The sequence below is a fragment of the Zosterops lateralis genome (assembly GCF_965231275.1).
Source record: "Zosterops lateralis genome assembly, chromosome: 2".
NCBI classification, from domain to species: domain Eukaryota; kingdom Metazoa; phylum Chordata; class Aves; order Passeriformes; family Zosteropidae; genus Zosterops; species Zosterops lateralis.
In genome coordinates, this window is record NC_139763.1 from 3,083,241 (window position 1) to 3,098,861 (window position 15,621).

At 46.5% G+C, this 15,621-nt stretch overlaps 1 protein-coding gene across 2 annotated transcripts in view; it reads left to right on the forward strand.

Annotated features, from left to right (window-relative positions):
- The first annotated feature begins 2,127 nt into the window (after positions 1-2,127).
- DYRK1A (dual specificity tyrosine phosphorylation regulated kinase 1A) overlaps positions 2,128-15,621 on the forward strand; it is a 73,224-nt gene continuing 59,730 nt past the window's right edge. The window contains exon 1 of one of the 2 annotated variants that reach the window (XM_083884224.1): positions 2,128-2,761. The gene's annotated coding sequence lies outside the window, so the exon portion shown is untranslated. Of the gene's footprint in view, positions 2,762-2,857; positions 3,294-15,621 lie in introns of those variants that run through there. The other variant, XM_083884223.1, reaches the window with a different exon arrangement.

Below are 15,621 nucleotides of genomic sequence, written 5' to 3' on the forward strand. Positions count from 1 at the left end.
GGTGTTGCTTTCCACAGGCCGAGACAAAAGCCACGTTCTGGCCACGCTCAGAGTCAACGAGAGAAGTGTCAAAAGCAGCTCCAAGTGACCTCAAATATTTCTGGGGCTGAGGGGAATGAGAAAGGACCACTTCAATCATGGTGCTCCTGGAAGGTGCAATTCCATTGATAATTTCAACCCACCTGACCCCTCACTGTCACTCCTGGGGTGGTCCCACTATTCCCCTGCTCTTCCCTGTGCCCCCCTGTCCCTGGAGAGGGACTTTTCACAAGGGACAGGAGTGACAAGCCAAACAGGAATGGCCTTAAGGTGAAAAAAAGAGATGTTTAGATGGGATATCAGGGAGAAATCCTTCCCTGGGAGAGTGGGCAGGCCCTGGAATAGAATTCCCAGATTTGCTGTGGCTGCCCCTGGATGCCTGTGAGTGTCCAAGGCCAGGTTGGACATTGGGGACAGTGGGAGGTGTCCCTGCCATGGCAGGGGTGGCACTGGATGGGATTTAGGGTCCTTCCAACCCAAACCATTCCATGATTCCACGATTCTATGATTCCGCGTTCTCAGCGCCCACTATCAGAGACATTTTCCAATGTCTCTGACATTGGACAAGGGCTTGGAGTGACAGGACAAGGAATAATGGCTTCAAACTGAGAGAGGGAAGGTTTAGACTTGCTATTAGGAAGGAATTCTTTCCTGGTACAAGTTTCCCAGATTTGCTGTGGCTGCCCCTGGATCCCTGGCAGTGCCCAAGGCCAGGTTGGACATTTGGGGACAGTGGGAGGTGTCCCTGCCCATGGCAGGGGTGGCACTGGATGATCTTTTATCCTTTCCATCCCAACCCACTCTGGGATTCTGTGATCACGCAATTTAAATAAAATTCTCAACACTGCAATTATTTGGGGGGCTTTGGCTGTGGCTTCATCCAATCCTTGGCTGCTTATTTCCACCTTTTAAGCCATGATTTAAAAAAAAAAAAATTAAAACAGGAAGAAAAAGCAAATGGAACAAGTAACATGTCCTAATTTCTCCAAGGAGGCTGGCTGGGAACTGAAATGACTAGATTAAAGTATCACACGTCAGAATTAAAGTATTAGATAAAGGCCAGACTCTACTTTTTGATCTTTGTGGGCATTCCAGAATTTTTTTTTTTAAAGACCACATTAAAACCCCCCTGTCACAGATTTAGGCTGGAAGCACCGACACGGCAATTCCGAGGGGAAAGGAGCCTTCTCTCAGCAGCTCGAGGCTCCCACACTGGGCTACTTAGAGTGCATGTTTTAAGTCATTTTTTTGGGAAATATATTGATTTTTTGAAGGGGATAAGGAAGACCCCTGGATGCAATTCCAAGGGGAAAAGAGCCTTTCATTCCGTGATTCCCTCAGCACCTCAAGGCTCCCACACCAAGCTACTTTTAGTGCATTTTTAAACTCATTTTGGGGGAAATATATTGATTTTTACAGAGGGATGAGAAAGACCCCTGGATGCAATTCTGAGGGGAAAGCAGCTTTGCCTCAGCAGCTTGAGGCCCCTACACCTCACTCACTTCTGGGGGAATATATATTTTTTTATTTCTGAGAAGAATTAGAAAAAAACCCTGGACAGAATTTCAAGGGGAAAGGAATCTACCCTCAGCAAGCTCCCACACTGGGTGACTTTTAGTGCTTTTTTTTATTCGTTCTTGGGGAATATATTGATTTTTCTGACGAGAAACACCCCTGGATGCAATTCTGAGGGGAAAGAAACCTTCCAGAATCCGGTGGCTCCCACACCGGACGACTTTTAGCACATTTTCCAACTCGTTTTTAAGGCGTGATATTTTTTAAACGAGCCGAGAAAGACCCGTAGACACAATTCCGAGGGGAAGGGAGAAAGGGAGAGAAGCCTTCCCTCAGCAGGTCCAGACTCCAACTCCAGAACTCCTTCCAGTGCGATTTTTGAACGTGTTTGTTATATATATAAAAGTCACTTAGCCAGCCGTATTTGCTTTTTTTAATCTCCTAATTGTCTTAATTTTTTAATTAAACGTATTTCTTAAATTTTAACAAAAAGTGAAGCTCGTTTTTAGCATGTTTTTCGGGAGTATCTGTGTTTCCGAGGGGGCCGTGCCGGGCCCTGTCCCTCCCCACAGGCACAGGCGGCGGAGGGCGGGAAGCCCCGGGCGGGCTCAGCCCGGCGCCCCCTGCGGGCCGGGGCCGGCACCGCCTCATCCTGCCGGGTCTCCCCCGCTTTTTACACCGGGAATGGCGGTCGTTCCCCTTCCCCGCCCCGCCGGGGCCATCCCGGCCTGCAGCGCCGCCGCCGACACCGTCACACGCCGGAGGGCGGGCGGGCACGGCCGGGGAAAGGGAGGGGGAAGGAGCCGTTGCCATGGCGAAGGCGCGGCCCCGCCCTTGCCCTCCCCACGTCAGCGCCCGTCTCCCGCCCGGCCGCGGGTGATTGACAGTTGCCACGGCAACAGGCTCGCCCCCGCCGCCATTTTGTCAGTTGGGTTTTTTTTAAAAAAATTTTTAAAAAATATTAGAAAATTAAATAAAATTAAAAAATAATAATAACAAAAAAGGAGAGGGAATAGCTCCGTTTTCGCCAGAATCTTGGGAGTTATTTTTTTAAGTGGTTTGGTTTTTTTTTTCTTCTCCTTCTTCCGACCTCCACGGCGAAAGGAAAAGGAAAAAGAAGAGACGCAAAAAAAGTGCGCTCCGAGGGTCCCGCCGAGGATAAACGCGGCCGGGCTTGAGGCGGCGGCGGTGCGGGAAGCCGAAGCCGGTTCGTGAGGAAGAAGGGAGGGCGGGAGGGAGGGAAGGAGGAGCGGGCGGGGAGGGAGGGAGGGAAGGAGGGGGAGGAGGTAGCGGCTGGCAGGCGGGGGAGGGAGGGAGGGAGCGAGGAGTTCCCGGGGGCTCGGTACGGCGCTGCGCTTCCCCCCATCCCCTCCTCCTCCTCCTTCTCCTCCTCCTCCTCCTCCTCCCGCTCCTCCCGCTCCCCCCGCCGCTGTCCCCGCGCTCCCGGCCGGGGCTCAGGCCGCCGATCGCAGCCGAGCCGAGGCGAGGCCGAGCCGCCGCCGGGCGCTGCGCAGGTTTGGACCGCGCGCCATTTTGTTGAGGGCAGCGAAGAGCCGGAGCCCGGCCGGGGACCCGCCGGGCCGCCCGGGCTCCCCTTCCCACCGCGGGCACAGCCGCGGCCCGAGGGAGGAGGAGGCGCCGCCGCCGCCGAGGGCCCCCCGGGGAAGAGCGGGGAGGACGCGCCCGGCGCTCGCCCCGCCGAAGGGAGAGGCCTCGCCCCGGGAGAAGCCGCCGCACGGGTGAGTGAGTGAGAGACGCCGCACCGCGGGACCAGCCGGGGCCGCCTCGCCCGGGCCCGCGGCGGAGGGGCCGCAGCGCTTCGCTGCCATCTTAGAGCGGGAGCGGCGGCAGGGCCGGGATCCATCCCCGCCCGCCCCTCCGCAGCCCCGCGGCCTTTTTTCCCCTTGGAGCGCGGCCGTGGCTTCCCGGGCCTTGGGAGCGGCGATGGAGGAAGGGAGCTCGCCCGGAGCCTCTCGGCGTTATGCGCAACGCCCTGCGGTGGGCGGGTGCGAGGGCTCGGGCCGGGCTGGCGGCGAGGAGGGCGGCAGGACTCGGAGCATCACCTGTTGTAGGGGAGGATTGGGGATGCCCCGGCACCTGCGAGGGGCCGCTGGGGCGGGTGGGGAAAGGTGCGGGGAGATTGGGGAAGGAGTTACCTGAGCGAGGTGCCTGTCATCCCTTCGGTGGGGGTGGGGAGGAGGAGGAGGAGGGAGCAGCGTTGGGAATGGGCACAGGGACACGCAGGGACACACGGGCACAGGGACACGCAGGGACACACGGGCACTCCCCGGGGAGCTGGTGCAGGAGGCACCGGCCCTTGGAGGTCTTTAGGGAAAGGCTGGACGTGGCTCTGCTTGACAAGGTGGTTGGACTTGGATGATCTCCTTGGAGGTCTTTTCCATCATTAATGATTCCCTGGTTCCATGTTTTAGTAGCCGGGCCGCGGCCTTTTAGGGGTTCAGCTTTGTGTTGCTGGAGGAATTGGAGCTGCTCTTCTGGGATACACCGGGGTGCTCCTCTGGAGTGGCCAGAGTTCCCTCCCGCCGCCGCGGGACCGCAAAACGCATTTAAAACTCCTGGAATTCGAAATTTGGAATTTGGCGTGGGTTTGGGTCTCCCTCGCCTTTGAAGTTTTTTGGGGTTTAGCCCGTCCAAAGACCACGTAGGGGTTCTTTGATCGTGTCTCTAGATTGCTGCTGTTACTTAGTTCTCCTATTACTCCGCAGCCATCGGGGGAAATAAACATTTATTGTTATTTAAAATCAACAAAGGCGGAGTAACTGACTCCAAAATAAATCGAGGAGCGTGTTTTTGACAACCATCCTGGTTGAATCCGAGCGAGGAGGGTGTGCTGTTAACTTTTGCCAGGAGGTGCTTTGCAGTCACACTGAGGTGGATGGAGTTTCATGGGGGCCTGGATTTATATACAAGTTAACAACTTTTTTTTTTTTTTTTTTTTTTTTTTTTTTTTTTTTTTTTTTTAAGTCATCTTCTTGGTGTTTCCTTACCTTTTCCTCAAGAAAGGTGTGTGAAGTTGGAGAACATGTAGGTGATACCTGGTGATAAATAAGCAAACATTTAATTTCTTGGAAGTATTTAATTCCCTGCCTGTAACCAAGTGGAATTTAACTTTCCTCCTTGGAATAGTTTGTGGCCCTAAAAAGTTTTGGTAAACTTGTTTCTCTCTTTCTCCACGCCCCTCTACCCCCAAACTTCTGTAGGTTGGATATTTTTGGAAAATTAATTATACTTCACAGAATTAGAATAATAACACTAAAAATAACTCGGAGCTAGTATTTGTTAACTATTGTCTATATATATTTGGTGTGTGTATATATAGATACTTTTGTAGGCTACGCTTCATGTCTTTGGCTTACATGAATTATTTAGAACTAGACTTTTTATTTGCAGTCTGAAGGAGAATATGTGTGTGAAGTGTTAAATTTACATTTCTCTGCTGCAAATTAAAAATTCTCTCCAACTTTATGGAGCTTCCCGAGTTGAATTCGTGGCTTTGGGATGTTCCTTGGGTGAGGCAGGTTTGTCTTGATCCAGATTGAAGAGGCAGCAGGGTTTTCTGAAGGCAGGAGGGCAATAGGTCAAGAGTTTGATATTGTTTCCAGGCTCCCAGGTAGGGCTGGAGTGTTACAGTTCCTGCATCAATACTCGGGTGGATTTAGGACTTGTCATTGGCGTCCCCTCCCCCCAGCCGGACAGTGACAAGGATAATTTTACCTCGGAGCAGCCAAGAGTTCTTTCTCCCTTCCAGTGCCGGTTTATGGGCAGGATTCCCTTCCTGGTGTGAGACAAGGAGGGACTCACCGGGAATTTCTCCCCTTTGGAGACCCGGGGGGTTTTGCAGGGCGAGAATCAGCGCGGGATGGCATCAGCCACTTCTCCAAACTCAGTTTAAACACAAAGTAGCAGAACACCACCCGTGTCCGGGGGGAAAAACTGTGCCTTGTAGGAGCTTTTCCAGTGACATTTAATTAGGACACATTTACTTACATGGGCCACGTCTTAAAGTCATGTTTGAAAGTGGACCACCTGCTCAGGTGGTGTGTGGAAAGGATAAACACACAAAAAACGGAGCCTTTCTTTGCCAGGCAAAGTTTCACAGCTTCATCTGGGCTCAAATGGGGGCTGGTTTGAAGACTAAAACCTCCTGGTCCCCAAAAAAAGCACTTTTTGTTGCTATGATTAGATTACTTTTTGGGAATTCCTCTGAAAACCTGTTTAGTGTTTTGAAGCCTGGCTGTGGGGACTGCAGGTTGGGAGTTGTGGTGACAATTTGTGTTTTTGGGTGAGAATTGCAGCCTGGGATCTCTTCAGCCTGCCCATGGTCAGTTTGAATTCCATTTGGAGAGCTGTTCTCCACACCAAAGTACAAAACTTTCTGACACCTTTATATTATGGGAGTTGTATAACTTGTGAAATCCTTTTGTAAATAGATCTGTTGTTGTAGAATAGGATTATTTACAGAGAACTGCTGCTTTTGTCTTTATAACTGAGCACAATACATTATTTGTTGAGTTTACAGTTTCATCTCTTCTTTACTAAGAGGTTGGTAAGAAATACATTTACACAAAAATTATGTAATAACTTTCTGTCTGCTCAGACTCTGATGTTTATGCACTGAGGGTTCTTTTTTGTCCTAAAACTATTTGCAATAATACCAAAAAACCTCTCTGAGCTTTTCTTGTGAGCTTCTGAGGGGAAAAAGGGATAATCAGGAGAAGGGGAATGCTCTTCCTTTCCTTCCTCACCTCCGTGGGTCCTTCAAGAGGAGACTTCTGGGAACTGTAGTCTTTGGGTGGCTTAAAACAACCAGAGAAACTTTGGGAAATGAGGGATTGTTACTTCGACAAAGACATGTTCCATCTCCAGGGCTGTCTCTTCAAGGTGACACCAATAAACTGCAGTGATTATCCATTGTTTTATCCACCTTTTCCTCTTTTGGGGAAGGAAGGGAAAATTCTGCATTTGATTCTCATTTATCTCAGAACGACTGGAAAAATAACTGGACTGTTTTTGCTGCTACCAATGGATTTCATTCCTTCAGAACAGGGCTCTGGGTTGTCCTAACCCTTGAAAGGTTTTATCACCTCCATATTTATTTCAAAGTGTCCTGTCTTTAGGATTCTCAGGGAGAGATTTTCAGGGAGAATCCCCACTGAAGGGCCAGGGATCCATTCCCAGAGTGGGAAAACTCTGGTGCTGCCTCAGTCCCCTGTATGAAAACAAAACCAGGGAAATTCCAGCCAGGAACTTTGGAAAAGCAGGGAAATGGTTCTGTAAGTGAAAACACCGCGAGCTGACACTTATTTGTAAACATTCTCCATGCAAAGTTTCCAGGGTCTGGGCAGCACCAAGTACCTGAAAGTGAAACTGAGTAAATGAAAGTAAAATTAACCATTAAGTGTCGGTTTTGTTCCAGCTGTGAGAGAGACCAGGCTTTCAATTGGTGTTACATAAAGTTCCAAAGCCTCCTAGTATTCTTTTTTTTTTTTTTTTTTTTTTTTTTTTTGTTCTCTCCCCCTTTTCCCCCAGAGGCAAATAAAAATAGACTGTGTTGTGAGTCAGTTAAAGGAATAGTTAATAACACATTAATACCTCTTTGTGTTGAAAAGTTTCCTCTTTCTTTTTGGTAACTGTTTGGACGGTAAAATGAGAGAGGGATGGAAATGTACAAATTGTTTGATGGCAGAGTCGTTTCTTCAGAAAATAATGGGAAAAAAATTAGACTGAATTTTGTTGAGTTACTGGGAAAAAAGTCAAATTAGTAGGATGACTAGTTCACAAAAGCATAAGTAAGTAAGTAAATAAATAAATAAATAAAAATAAATAAGTAAATAATTCTAATTATTAAATTGAACTTACCAGTGACATTTTTAAATCCTGGTGTCCCAAAAAACCTGTTGTTCACTGGTTTTGTGGTTTCCTGACTGCAAACACATTTCATTCCAACCCCCCTTTCCCTGTCTGTGTTCAGCTCATGGTTTGTGCTTCTATGAACTCCATAAATTGCTAATAACTCATTTACTCTGGTGCTGTGGGAACACCCTTTATAGAGGGAGCAGTTTTGTGCTCCTGGTATCAGTTTGAGGTTTGAGTTCCAGCTCGAGGAAGGGGTTAAAAGAGGAGAGAAACAGAGTCAGGGAAGTGAATGTGCTGGTGCTTCCTCAGTTCTGTGTTTTCCTGGTCACTGTGAGTTCCCTCACACTGATCTCTGCCCTGGCTGCTTGTAACTGCAGCTTTTCCCTGCTTACAGCTGTATAACCACCTATATTCTTGTTTTTAAATGCAGTTTTAACAGGACTTACACATTAAATACATGGAGGGGGTGTGTGTGGTCACAGACAAATCAGCTTCCACACGCTCTTTCCAACTCTGATTGGTACTGGAAGATCAGTAACTTTCCAGGATCGTGTCTGATTCTGGCTTCTTTATTGTTATTCTTTCCAACTTGTGGATAATTAGGCATTAATGTAATGCTGGGCCAGAGTTAGTGTTGGAAATACATTGATTTCTTTGTTAATGTTACAAGATCTCGGTGGTTTTCATTTCTATACAAGTTTACTCATCAGTATGACAAACACTGGGTCAGTGTTGTGGAATAACAGCTTAATGCACATTTCTCACCATGGTCAGATGTTCCTGAGCTCAGAATTCTGGGCTCTTGTGCTTGGGGTGACTTCCTGTCCATGTCAGAGGGTGCCTTCAGAAACTGGGGTTGTTATGGCAGGGCCTGTGCAGGGAGAGGAGCATTCCTGCAAATGTTAGATAAAATCAGGTTTTTTCGTGGAATCCCAGGAGGGTTTGGGTTGGAGAGACCTTAAAACTCATCCAGTGTCACCCCTGCCATGGCAGGGACACCTCCCACTGTCCCCAATGTCCAACCTGGCCTTGGGCACTGCCAGGGATCCAGGGGCAGCCACAGCAAATCTGGGAATTCCATCCCAGCCCCTCCCCACCCTCCCAGGGAAGGATTTTTTCCCAACATCCCACCTAAACTTGTCATTTCTCAGTGTGAAGCCATTCCCTGTGTCCTGTCCCTTTGGCCCTTGGGAATTGTCTCTCTCCAGGTTTCCTGGGGCTCCTTCAGGCCCTGCAAGGCCACCCTGAGCTCAGGCCAAAGCTTCTCCTGTCCAGGCTGAACAATCCCAGCTGTGCCAGCCTTTCCTCCCAGCAGAGCTGCTCCATCCCTCTGCTCATCCTGGAGCCTCCTCTGGCCTCTCTCCTTGAGCTCCAAGTCCTCCCTGGGCTGGGCCCCAGGGCTGGGGCAGCTCTGCAGGTGGGGCCTCACCTGAGGGGGCACAGGGACACAATTCCCCCTTTCCCAGCCCAGGGCAGGGAAGGTTCTGGGCTAAGAACATTTTGAGCTTCTCACCCACCAACACCTCCAGTCCTCCTCCCCAGGGCTGGTTTGTGGTTGGGATTCCCCATCCCAGGGGCAGGACTTTGGCTCTTGGCCCTGCTGAGCTCCACGAGGTTCTCACAGCCTGTCCAGGTTCCTCTGGATGTCACCTCCCCTCCTCAGTGTCTGTCCCCACAGCTCCATGGCTTTGTCACCCACTGAGGGTGCCCTGGGTCCCACTGCCTCTGTCCCTGGCAGAGTTTTTAAACTTTGGCTGAAGTCAAGCTCTAACCAAAGGCTCCAAACTTTCCTGGATCTTTGCCCCAAAATCAGAGGCAGTAGTAGGTGCAACTCTGGGTAGTAGTGACTCCCCTGCAACTCCCCAGTTACTACAGCTTCACTCAGAATGACTCTTGGAGCTCCTCAAACTTTCTGTGGTGGTTTATAATGTTTAAGATTAATAATTATAAAGCTTGAATTCTAAATGAATCAGTATATTTTGTGAACTCTCTCTACTGGAGAGACCATCACAAATGAGTCAGTGGAGTGAAAAGAGACTCTGTTATACAGGTAAAGTTTTTATGAGGGCCTTAAAGAATTGCTTGAATTTGTGTTGTATTAATTAGACACCTTTCTTGGCACCTGATTTCTGGTTTATTTTGTATTTACAACATGGAGTAAATATTATTTCTTTCTGTGTCAGACTTGGAGATCCCTGTCCATTCCTCACATGCTGCTCTACAGAATTTCTGTGACAGCCTTGTGGAAATCCCTGTGTTTGTGGTTGGGGTTTTCTTCTGTAAATAAAAAAGTTGTGAGTTATGGTAATTATTGTCATTTGATAGTCTGCTGGACAAAAGCCTAATGACAGAAGGTCTAAAACTCATCATCTGGAGGTGTGAATAGAAATCATTTCTCTGCTGTGGCCCCTCAGGAAGGTGGATCCTTTGTCCTTGCAGGGTTGGTGTGGGGATGGGGATGTTGTCAGCTGTGTTTTCCACAGTGCAGGGTCCATGTGAGCCTTGCAATCTCTGACCATCACAACATTTCATTTCTGTGTCTCTGTGGAGTCAAATTCACCAGAGTCGTGTTCACACCATGGACCTTTTAAAACTTTATGAGAAATCCAGGAGCACAGGGGGAGCTCAGGCCCTGCACTGCCTTTCTTGGTGCTTCCTGACCACTCTGACTGCTCTGGGTCTCATCCTGGGCACCAGAAATGCTTTTCTGTTATGAGGAACCATTAGAATTGGACAGAGATTTCTAAAAGTTGATTTGAAGGTTCTACCCAGTGCCCACTGACTTGATTACTGCCCCACAGCAAACCCAAACCCAAGTTTTTGCTAGAATATTTCCATTTAATTTATTGCAGAAGCTCAATAAAGCAAAGAAAAGCAGTTGGCCAAGTTGTGGTGTTGTCAAGTTCTCTCTTCTGAACCCTGGTTTAAAAAACCCACTTTTTTCCTTTTCTTATTATGCAAAGAAAGAGTTGTGTAACTATTGTATAATGGTTGTATTACACCTGCACAAAGCAAAGTATTTCATTCTAGTTTTCTGCTGGATGTTCTTAATCAGCACCCAGTCATTTCAAGAAATAACTTCTAAAAAAAAAAGTTTCAAAAAATCTGAAAATAAAGGAAAAACCACACTGGAGTAGTTCATGTCATTAAATCTCCTCCTGGTGCTGAGAAGTTTGTGGTAGGTTCATCCACATGCTGAGGCACAGGGGGTTTTCAGTCTTGGGGTGGTTTGTTTGGGTTTTTTTTTCCCTTTTCTTTTATTCCCCCTTTTCTGTCCAGTGTAACAACTTCCAGTTCTTAATTTTTATTTATTTTTTTTTTAAATCAGGAATTTGTTTTGATTGAGATCAGCCAATATTTTTTGTGTGCTTGTGTTTGTGACAAAGATTTCCTCAGCTTATATTTGCTGTCCTTTAATGTGTATTTCCAAAGTCTGCTGAGAGAGAGGGGAAACTTAGCTGACCTTCCTCATGTCATTCCTCATTTTTAAAAAATATTTATCAGTATTTTTTTCTACCTCAGAAGTATAATCTTAGGCCTACATAAACCCAGTATTTTCTAAGTGTTGGCCTCACTCTTTTGTTAAGATTTTGAGTCTTGTAGTTCCTACCTAATTTTACTGAAATATGAGAATGTGTGATTATTTCTATACAAGACTTGATCATGGGATGAAGAATTTGATGTTCAGACTTCCACATTTGAAAAAAAAAAAAAGTCCCTTAATATTTTCTGATACAAGTTTCTTTAACTACTTTGCTGGTTTTTTTCTTCCTCTGGACCACTGCTACTTTAAAACCCAAGTCTTAACTTTCATCTTTACATGATTTTTGTTTGCATGAAACAAAAGAATCTCAGACTGAAGCTTGAGATACATTTTTTAGCAATCACAGAGTGGGCCCAGGATGCAATTTCTAAGTTTTGTGTTTGTCATGATGTCTGTTCTGAAACCTTGGAACCCCCAACCTGCTGGTGCCAAATAAATGAACTTCCTTGATGTAGCTGAGAAAACAGGTCTGGATTATATTCCATTGGTTGGTATCATGGTCTTCCTCCCAACATTTCAATCTTGACTTTATTCATTAATTCCGTAAAAATTCCCAAAGTAAATCAAGCACTCAAGGGCCAACAAAAATGGGAGAATTATCTCTTGCTTTTGGTGCTCTGAACTATCTTTTATCATGCAGTAAATACATAAATTTATTTTTTTAAAGTGAAAGTTAGTAATTGATCAGTATCCAGACCTTGCACTTGGTTTTAGGTTTGGGATTTTCTCATGACACATTTTATTATCTGAACCAAGTAAATTCTAATGTTTTTTTCCAGTGTTACCCATGGAAAAGTTTTTCAGTGATTGGGATCTAACATAAAACCCATCCAACCCAAATTTTCTGTATCCTATTGACAGCCTGACCTAAGGCACTGAGCTCCTGATTTTTGGGATGAAGAGAGGGAATTCAGGGATTTTTGGCAGCCTGTAGAGCTTTGTGTGCTTTTCATGCACAAAGCACGAGATAAAGAACTCCCTGAGCTGCTCTCCAGCAAAGCAGTGAGGGGCAAAAGGTGAAGTGACAGGCCAGAGTCACCCAGTGAGTGCCCAAAATCCTTGGTGAGTGCCCAAAGTCACCTGGTGGGTGTCCAAAGTCACCTGGTGACACCTCAAAGTCACTTGGTGGGTGCCCAGAATCCCTAGTGGATGCCCAAAGTCACCAGGGGACACCTCAAAGTCACCTGGTGGGTGCCCAAAGACACAGAATCACAGAATTCCTGGGTTGGAAGAGACCTCCAAGGTCATCGAGTCCAACCCAGCCCCAACACCTCAACTAAACCCTGATATCCAGTGCCATGTCCAGACTTCTCCTAACCACATCCATGGATGGTGACTCCACCACCTCCCTGGGCAGACAATTCCAGTCCTTTATCACTCATTCCATAAAAAACTTTTTCCTGATATCCAACTTTAATTTCCCTTGCTCGGTGAGTGCCCAAAGTCGGTGGGTGATGCAGCTGAGCTGGAGGATTTCTGTGTCTGGTGCTTTCAGGGCAGGAGGCTCTTGGCATCTGCAGTTTCATTTGCCTGGAGTTTGTATTCTGAGTGCTCTGTAACTTGGAGAAGCAGCCTCTTAAGGCTGGAGAGTGACTCAGCACATCCACACAGAGGTCTGCTCAAGGAATTTAGGATTTGCTTGGAGATTTGGGGGAATTAGGGTTTGAACTCGTTTTTTCCCCAACTGAGTTTGTCTTTAAAAAATGCTGATTTTTAATTTGTGACCTCTTTTCTCATTTGATCCTCACACCTCAATTTTGGGAAAAGTGATGGGGTATTTCAGTAAATAGTGTCATTTTGGGGTAGCTGGATTGACTGGGTGGGTTGTTTTCTGTGTGCTCTCCTGGAATCATCTGTGCAATGAATAAACCTGAATTTGAATAGATACGACATTTATAAAACTTCTTCCATATGGAAGGGGAAGGAGGCATTGATGGGATTTGCCCACTTTGTGTGGCTGGAACATGGAATTATGGAATGGTTTGGGTTGGAAGGGACCTTAAAGATTGTCTCATCCCAACACCATGCCCTGGGCAGGGACACCTTCTCAGGTTGTTCCAGGCCCCATCCAGCCTGGCCTTGGACACTTGCAGGGATGGGACATCCACAGCTCCATTTATCACTCCAGGAGCTCCAACTTTCCTGGCAGGGCTGAGTTCTGAGCCTTAAGGAGTGACCACTCTGGGACACAGAGAGTTCCCTGTGCCAGTGTCCACTGGGTGTGTGACCCAGCTTTTTCTGTGCTTGAGTCTGCTTGGATTTTAGAGGGAAAATTGGTTAAATGTCTTAAATAAAACTCTTTTAAAAGAATGGGTTCTAGTTTCAGTTGACCAAAGTTGTGCCAGAGTCCTGAGACACTGCTGGAAGTGCTGGCAGTGGAGGGAAGCCAGGAAATAAAGATTGGAATGGTTGGTCTTCTGTGGCTACACCCTCTTAAATTTGGAGGAAATTTGAGAAGACTTCATTATCTCTTTTTCATCCACTTCAGTCTTCTAGGATGAGATAAGGCCATGGGCTGGTGCATAATTCCAGTGCTGAGGGGATGCTGAAGGGCAGCACAGCAAGAACAGGATATTCAGAGAAAATCTCAAACAACATTGATTTTCATCCCCCTTTTTCCTTATCTGTCCATGTTTTCCTGGGGCTGCTGAAAATGACCTTGCTCTCCCCACACCTGTACCTGTGCCCAATTTGAAATAACACATCCAAAACCAGCACAAAGATGAAAAGAAAGAATTGGTTTTGTGTTTCATCATTAACCTGATGATGTTACAAGTGTTGGCAAACTGATGGGAAGTTCCTGCACAGGGTGGAAGCACTTGGAGGGAGATTTTTGGAAGAGTTGTTCCAGGGCAAAGAGTGCAACCAGGAGTTCTCTGTGACCCCTTGAGCAGCTCCCCCTTCCCTCCCCTGGGGCTCTGTGCTGGCCCAGCTGTTTGTCAGCCCAGCAGTGAATCAGCCTTGCAGGGGGAGCTGGAATGGAGAATTTGGTGTTTTATATTTTGATGTTGGGCTGTGTGGGTGGGCAGGAGCACAGGCTGGGCTTGGATAGCCCTGGCACTTCATGGAGAGCACCATTCCCAGGAATTCCTGCCTCCCCTCCTGTAGTAAATCATCCTCTCTCTGTCTCTGGCCTCTCCTGGCTCTGCCTCTGTGACTGTTTGCTCTCTCAAACTCAGAGCTTGGTGTTCTCTCTTGGATGCTGCCCTGTGTGAGTATCCCAGCACAGCCTGAGCTGGGGAATCTCTCCTGGCTCCCACTCTCCTGGAGCTTCTCTTCTTGCTCTCTTTTCCCTTCTGCTCCTCCTCGAGTTTTCCCTCACCTTTTTAACAACTTTCTAACTTCTCCTTGTGCCATTTTTCTCCCAGCTCGTTGCCAGCACCTCTCCTATTATAATTTGCTCAGTTCTTATTCTTTCTCCTTTGTCTTGCCCAATTAGGAAAAAAAAAAATCCCCATTTTAAACACTAAAAACTTTTAAGAAACCCCAAGTTTTTAATTTTCTGTGCATTCCCCCCAAAACATTATCACAAACCATTACAACATAGAGGTTTCTTCTCTATTTCATTCACTTTTGAATTTTCACTTGAATTCTGTGTTGCCTTAAGATAGACGTGCACACACAAAATGTGCTTTTCCTTTTTGGACAAACTGAAAGATGAATTGAAGTTCCCAAAGTTAATTTCTAAGAAAAGGTATTTTCACTGTATAAGCTGTGAGCAGAACCTACTGATACCAGATGCTGAATTGTGAAGATGCTTCATTTTCTTCTTGCTCTACAAAGGAGATATAAAAAAATATTTCTATTTCACACAACCACCGGCTGGGCCAGTTCTTTTAAAAACCAACCCAAACTCTTTTGGAAATTCCATGCTTGATTGTCCTCTTAAATAGGTGACCAGTTTCACATCCGTGTATTCAGATACACAATATTATGGCCCAAATTATTTAAATCTTGTTGATCATTTTTTACCTGTTAGTTGGGAAAATAAACAGAAGTGCTCATGCTTTAATATCTGAATCCAACCATTTGAATGTCCATCCATATTTTAACAATCCAAAGTGATCTCAAATAAAACTGGAAAATTGGGCAATAAACTTCAGTCTTTATGGCAGGAAAAAAGCAGTGAAATAATTCTGCCCATCCTCTTTGAATTTTTGGGTGGACTGAGGGCAGGGAAGTATCCAGCAAGACCTGCTTTCTCCAGGCCAAATGGGATTGGTTTGGAATTCTTACATGATAATAAACATAAGTGAGAGTGTGAATTACAGTGGTTGTCTTCAGAGATGTTCAGTGCTTCTCTCTCAGTTAGTAAATAAAATTACTACTCATAAACGCTGTATCTCTGGTGACCTGCAGCTTGTCTGATGATTTTCTTGCTTCATTTTCTTAATCCCTTTGAGTAGTTTCCCGGTGAGCTCTGTCCATCCTGTTTGGTTTCTGAGTGGTTTATTTCACTGCCTTGTGGCCCTGCTCAGTTCCAGGAGTAGCTGAGGTTCCTTAGGCACAGAATTCTGTCACTGCTCTGGTGTTTGGTGCTTCCCTTTCCCCTTCTTTGCCATTCCATGGCACTTTTCCTCAAGCCAAATTTCTCTTTTCCCTGAGTTGCTTTGGCTTGACTGTGGCTGTCCATGAATTATTTCAGA